Raw genomic sequence first — 7,662 nt, forward strand, 5'->3', positions numbered from 1 at the left:
AGAACGTTGCCCCGGCCCCCACCGTCTGGGAATCCTCTGGCCCAGGATTTGCCAGCGGGGTGACAGGTCTCAAGACGATCACGAAGGTACCTTCCTATCGTATCGCACTCAAAAACACTTAACTTTTGTTTTGATTTTTCACAAACTTAAAATACAAAAACATTGTAGGTATATCAAGAAGAGAATTCATTTCATAAAGGGTGATTACAAGAAGTGAACGGCCAAAGCCAAGGATACACAATCAAAAAAAATTCCTTTTACATCGTTACAAAAAGCACAATTATGCCGCGGACCCTACAGAACGCTGCCATCTCTACCTAGGTGGCGGTCCCGTCATCCGGATTCTTCCTCAGACTTGATGGGACGCTCCCACCAGAAGAGGGGCCCGAGGAGCTGGGAAATGCAGCAGGAACGGGACGACGAGGGTAGTTCTTCACGAGACCATGTTCATTCCTTAGGCCAAGCTCTATCCTCTCCAGCATCTTGTTCGTCTCCTCAGCCAATTGACAACGAGCCTTATGTTTAATAACTGTTGTCCGCTGTTGGGCTTGGGATAATAACGAGGATAGCCGATTCACTTCTCTGGAAGCAGCACCAACGGCCTCCTCGCGGGTGGCTGCTAAATTCTTGAAGTGATTGGTTTGTTCCTTTTGCTGTGCTAAGGAAGATTGAGCCTTTTCAAGTTCTTCATTTGTGATGCGAAGCCGTTCCTCGAGCCCTGAAAAAGACAACACCACGGAGTTAGCGTAGAAAACTAACAAGATCACACTCGATGAATTGGGATTATACCTTCGACACAAGCCGAAGCCTCTTCATATTCATTAACAACCGCATCTCGCGCTTCATCAAGATGATCATATTCCGCGAATAATTTCTTATAGTCTAGTTGAAGGTTGGTGAGAGTAAATTGACAGGCATCTAATTCTACCTGCTTCATCGAGTCCATATGACGAAGGTGGTCGACCTCTTTATTTATCTCTGAGACCCCTTTGCTGAGTCTATACATGCACACTTCAAGATTCCTCTCAGACTCAGCAAGACGGGCTACATCGGCACGAGACGCGGAAAGAGCATTGCTGAGAGCATAGACTTCAGCACGAGCATCATCTCGTTCCCTGGCAAGACCAAGCATATTATCTTGGACCCCTGAAAGAGGAATGGACCGCGCCGTCTGTAATTCTTCTTCCAATAGCTGAATCCTAGATTCCAACAAGGAAGTACGCTCGCGGGATTCCCGCAGATTATCACTGGTCCACAGCAGTGTGCCATCAAATAAAGCACGATCATGGTTGTACAGATTTTGCATGTCGACCATCTGAACAATCCGCGCGCGCCATACTTCAGCCCGAGCATCCCATTTCCTAGCCTCACTCTTAATCTTCTCAACCAAATCTCTAATACGAGATTTTTGCCGAGCTCTTTCGTTTCGAAGCCATACCAGCTCGGGGATGCCACCCACTGGACATAGGGTGGGGAGACTCAGACAGAACAACTAAGAGAAAAGAATGACGACAAACGGCGAAGGAAAAGAACCAAACCTGTGAAAGTGGAAACTTGGCTACGAGTTTGCTCTAACTCAGCGCGCACTGCAATAAGTTCTGAACGAAGATCAGCCTCTGCTTCACCCAGTCTTTCTTTCTCCTTGAGGCTTTTCTTCAGCTCTTCTATTTCCACCTCCGCCGCAGATAATTCCTTTTCCCGATGACGAAGCTTAGCCTCGAGCTTCAGAGATTTTGCTTTAAAGAACTGATATAGCACGTGGTTGCAATGCTCGCTCCTCATCATCTACACATCAAAATGACAAAACATTATTCAACCGAAGCGTCCTATTCTCACGAACAAAAATGTACGAAAATATACCTCCAGCACACGCTGTTGCGGGAAGCCATATTGATACCCGTCGGCAATAGCCATCATATCGGCCACAGAAGTAGGAGGCTCCGGCACGAGGGTAGCTTCGGGAACGGTCAACCTTGTTCCCCAGGCTTCAGACACCTGCGCCTTCGAAGACATCTCCATCATACGACGGGTATACGCGGTTGATTCCTTTTCCCCAACAACCACAGGAGCAGGATGAGAGACAAACAGAAGATTCTTCTCCTTGAACCAACTCATGATGGCATCCTCACCCTCAGACATCGGCGACTGGGGAAGACTATCGGCGGGCGCGTCAACAACAGATTTTCCTTTGACCGACTCGACCCCCTCAGCATGAACGTTGGCATGTTCTCCCGCGCCTACATGCACAGCAGGCTCCTCCGCACCAACACATTCTACAGCAGCATCACCATTACCATCACCACCAAGAACATCCCAATTGTCATTAGGGGAAAGTAAAGAGAAGTCCTCGGGAAAATCGAGGGCTTCGTCAAAGAACTCCCCCGTGGAATACATCCGATCGAAAGAAAATTCTTGAGAAGTGGGGAGGGTATCCATGACATCACCAGCAGGGACGGAAACATCCTCGATGACAACATCATCCGCCACTACACCCTTGTTCCTTCCTCCATCACCGGCGGGACCAGCGAAGACCTCTTCTTCGGCATTGATAGGGGAGGTACCAGTACGTTCCTCCCCATCTGTAATCTCGTCCTCGGCAAACTCTTCGTTCACAGGACTAGTAACTTCTTGGGCCTCAACCTCACCCACCACCATAGTAGAAGACTGCTTCGGCCTAATCTTTGTCTTCTTCAATACCTGAAACCGACACCACAAAGGAATTATTCTTCCCGTCCGATGGAAGTTATAAAAACGAAACACAACTACAATCTGCGTACCTGAGCAGCTGAGATATTCTTCGATGGGAGTATAGCACCGGAACCATCCTCCTCGTCTCCCTCTACGACATCCAGGGCATTAGGAAAATTCATGCCCGCAAAGTTCAGACGCCAGGGGCAGAAATCTCCATAGCGAGCGGGAGGAGATTCGCGCGGCTTACTATTCTCGGTTGGCCTCCATCCGCGGGAACCGGGAATCCAACCGTAAGCCCACGGACCTACTATCTCAATGACAGTGGCGTGCCACTCGTAGTCATGATCACGCTTGATCCTTTCTCGCGCGGGGAAGAGTTTCCGACGATTGGACGCCTCCGTGCCAGGAACATACTTCAGCTTGGCATCGCTGACCTCATTTAACAGACGAATCTCGCCTCGGGGAGCAGGAAGATTCCGAAGGCTGACACTCCACGGCTTGCGATTCCTGCTATTAACGTAATCACCGAAGGAGTTATTAAAATTCTCAGGAGTGTACCATTCCTTCTCCAAGGGATTGGGGACGTAGCAGGTCATCGACGTTTCCCCCTTACTCCGCAGATAGCATTCTTTCAGGGCGCGGAGATAATTCCCCGATAACTGGGATACGGAACGGCTATGAGTATTTGTGGAAGAACCCTCACGACTAGCGAGCACGTCGTAGTAGAAGGAATCACCCGATTTATACAACGGCAGCATCAGACCAGCCTCGAAGGCCCCAACCGTCGTTAACAAGTGAAATTCATCGAATTCGTACTTAGAGATCAGCTCATACGTGATATCATCCTCGGGGGCATAAAACCGAACCCCGAAGGCTTGGAGATCATGCTTCTCCTTGAATATTTCAAGATCGATATGCTTGAAGGTTACTTTTCTCTTGCTAACAGAAACACTGCGTATCAAGGGAGCAGCCTCTTCCTCCTCGGCGGGGCCGGATGAGCTAACAAACGCTTCAGACGCTTTTCTCTTCACGGGGGGATTCTTTGAAGATCCAGCCGCAGGAGCTACGCCCTTTGTATTCTTCCCCTTCAAAGTTGGAGAAGACCGTGGATGATGCTCGGGCACTAACGAACGTAAAGGAGGAACGTCAAAAGCAACAGCGCGGGGAGGAGCCTGCGTACTCCGAGTCTCTTCACGAGGACGCACCATTGAGTGATTAAAGACTCTCCGTGAGCCAGACGGAATTATCGGAGGAATCTCTTCCCGAGAAGACGAGGCTCTCGCTCCGGAAGACACTCGACTCCGACGAACATCATCTTGAGACTCTCGACGCTGAGGAGATCTCGGCAACCTAGAATCAGGAGTCTCATAGGTAGGCCGCGGACGGTCAGACATGGCTGCGGAAAGAATAAAATCAAGAACAGGTTACACACAATAACCAAAAATCAAAAAACACATTCATAGCAATACAACCACGACAACATAGCAACCCTAAAATTAGGATACAATCTCAATACTCCACCCTCGAAGTAATGACTGCCTTAATTTAAGATGAAGAACAGGGGCAAACTAGTATGAAAGCATCAGAAAGAGTTCTTCATCACAAACAAGGAACAACAATAGCAGAAAATTCACAATTCAACACGGCATAAAACAGTGAAATCAAGAAAAACTCACCGGCAAAAACAGCAAGTAGAAGAAACAAACAGGGGAAGATCCCAGGTGCAATAAAGACTGACAGAAGTTAAGATCACAGGTGCAATGAAGACTGACAAAGATTTTAAGGTCACAGGTTTAATGAAGGCAGGTAGGAAACTTAAAGGAAGAATGAACTGAGAGAGTGTTTAGGAAGAATGAAATTAAATTTCCTCTCTATCCTTAAAATACCCGAAAGAAAAGAGGAAATTAAGGGAGAAATAGGAAAACGTGCCCGTTACATAAGCAGTTAATGCACGAATAAAAGACGTGCCCAAGTATCTAGGAGAAGTTATTAGCAGTGAGAAGAATGTGCGGCGATAGTTTTTCTTCAAGGCACCCATTAGTCAGTTAAGCCTGAAGAAAAGGGGCAAATTGTGTACACATATATCTCACCATCGGACACGTGTATACAGAAAGGTACGTGGAAAGCATGCAAGCCAAGACATCAAAACACGATGCGTCGCGAAGCACCAAATAAACCCCTAGGAGTTGCTTTATCTCATCCCCAGAAGAGGAGCTAAGATCAACGGTGGGGAGAAGGTCAGCTGACACGTACTGACAGGGGCAGAAGACACTTGTCTGACACGAGCAGACCCCTCAACCACCCGCATTAAACACTCTGAGCAGTGCACGTGTCGACCGACCTATGGAACGAGCGAAGATGCCTCCGCGGGATCGAGGGGGAAACGCAGACCTCTGCGTGATAGACACAAGACACTAGAAGATAAGGTTCCAACGGTCTTCAGAGATGGGTCCCACATTCCTACCTTATAAATACCCAATCTCCACAAAGGGGGAGGGGGATCGAAAAAACATCAGGAAAGAGATAGAGAGAGAAAGAGAGTAGCAAAGGTAAGGAATCCCATAGTGGAGAGAAATATGTAAACCCCAAGTCATTCAACTATTCGTGTAACCGTGAATAATATAGCAGAACAACAAACCCCGTGGATGTAGGCCTTAGTGCTGAACCACGTAAACCTTGGTCTTATTTACATTTCAGCACTTTACATTCATTTAGTTCCGCATGCATTTACTTATATATGTTGTTTTCCTTTTATATTTGTACCCCATGCATAATCGCTACGCATGGGGAAGATGGAGGAGGCCATGATAAACCCGCGGGTTTTGAGCCAATGAACCCACATCAGGGTATCATCATCGTAATCTCTTTAGACTTTAACAATTGATTACGGGCATTCGGATCCCGCGTAGTTCGTGTGTCCACAGTGATCATTATTAGTTTTGGTATTGGTTTCATCGGAGGAAGAAGTAGGCGACCGCCATCCGAAAGAGAATGAATAACTTTTCTCCGACGAACATATCAAAACTAAAGCAAAGAAGAGAACACGACAGAGACAATAAGCCATATTTTGTTCTAGTTGTAAAAATTAGTTAAGATGATCTGAGAAAACAAACTTATCAAAATTAATTAAGATAGAGAACTGAGAAGACAAAGCAGGCGAGGTCAAGGTTAACTGATAATGATTAGTATATATAGGGTGAAAAGGAAGACTTGATTCTTGACCCCCAAGTAAGGAACAGGAGATACGCACCGACTTATACCTGAAAATGACTTAATTTACAAATTTTGGAATTTTACCTTTTTAATGTGGAAACATGACAAAAAAAAAAAATCAATTTCTTTTATTTTTTTGACTTTGGCAAAAAGAAACTACATTACCATTGATTTATCGCAGTCTAATTAGAAAGGAATAAAAGGGGATAAATTGATTATGGTATTAATAATGGAGTGTCAAGTTTCAGCTTAGGGAATGCAAAACCAGATATCTTTTAGTTCAATTCATTATTTCTTTTTATATTCTTTTTTCTAGTAAACGAGTGCCTTCAAAAAGATTAATATTTTCTTCAACAATCCGCCTAATCTAGATTGTAGATACGCACCAGTACATGGTGAAAGAGTTAACTTTAGCCCAGTGAGTTAAAGCGTGAGCTACCGAATTACACAACCGAAGTTGAAAAATAAAAGTATAAACAGTCAACTAAGAAAAGAGAAAAAGAATATCTTTGAAAATAATATCCGTTCTCTAGTCACCATCAAACAAGCCATCAAAAAATTGGTTGATCAAGTCTTTAGCATTACTGTCAATGATGGTGTGAGTGAATTTTTGTTTCACAACTTTTTAAGGACTGCCCAGATGGCATAGCTTCATCTTGAACCGCAGAGTAAACATCAAACATCAAAGCAACACAAAATGAGGCTTTATTTGAAGAGTCCCTCATCACATACCCTACACCATTGTCCATAGATATATCATCAAAATTCCCGTCAGTATCACATTTTATCCAAACAAGGGGAGAGACATCCATTTATCACAAACACTGATATTGATACTAGTTGGTATATGAAGCTTAGTTTTCCTAGTTAATAACATAGCTTCGGTTCTATTAATAACAACAATATGGTTTGCTTTCTTTTCATTGAAAACTAGGTTGTTCCTACTACTCCAAATAGACCACATGATAGTAGTAAAAAAACATTGATATTCATCAGGAAGTCTAGTACTGTGATCCACTAACCAAAACAAAAATCAATCAATAAAAGACTTATCCAGGAAAGCATAAGAATTCACAAATAGAGAACTCAGAAACCAAGCATGGCTAGCAAAAGGACAAAGCACAAGAGCATGCATAATAGATTCATGAGCATCAGTTAATCTAGGGCAGTCCACAGTGGCCATAAGCATTCTAATATTAAGAACAATTTTAGCTGGTAGGGAATTCTTAGAAGCTTCCCATAAAAACATCTGAATACGGTGTAGGACTCTAAGTTTTCAAATGCACTTCCAAAGATTGCTACAAGGGCGGATTTTGAGGAAACATGCCAACTTTTAAAAGCTTCCGAGCCTCCCGTCAGGAGTGCACAACTGGCTTAGGGGAATGGTGATAATCTTCTAAATGTAAGCATTATCAAAATGGGTATTTAATCTACTAATATTCTAATATCTATTATCTTGATTTATAAAGTAGGCAACTTTAACAGTAGGGTATGGTGGAAGAAGAGGGTTAGGGTAGCAGATTCCAAAGTTGGTATCCACTTATCATACCAAGGGTCAATAAATTGACCATCTCTAATAATCGACAACATAAAGTGACGTAGGACATCCATTAGATTTATGATTCATATTTTTTTTATGAATTATTATTATTTTAGGTAATTTTTATTTTTAAAATTTATTTATTTTTAGGAAGTATTTATTTTCCGAGTTAGGTTAGTTTGGATTTTTTAAGACTTAAATTAGTTGTCCCCATATAA

The sequence above is a fragment of the Papaver somniferum genome, unplaced genomic scaffold (assembly GCF_003573695.1).
Source record: "Papaver somniferum cultivar HN1 unplaced genomic scaffold, ASM357369v1 unplaced-scaffold_128, whole genome shotgun sequence".
NCBI classification, from domain to species: domain Eukaryota; kingdom Viridiplantae; phylum Streptophyta; class Magnoliopsida; order Ranunculales; family Papaveraceae; genus Papaver; species Papaver somniferum.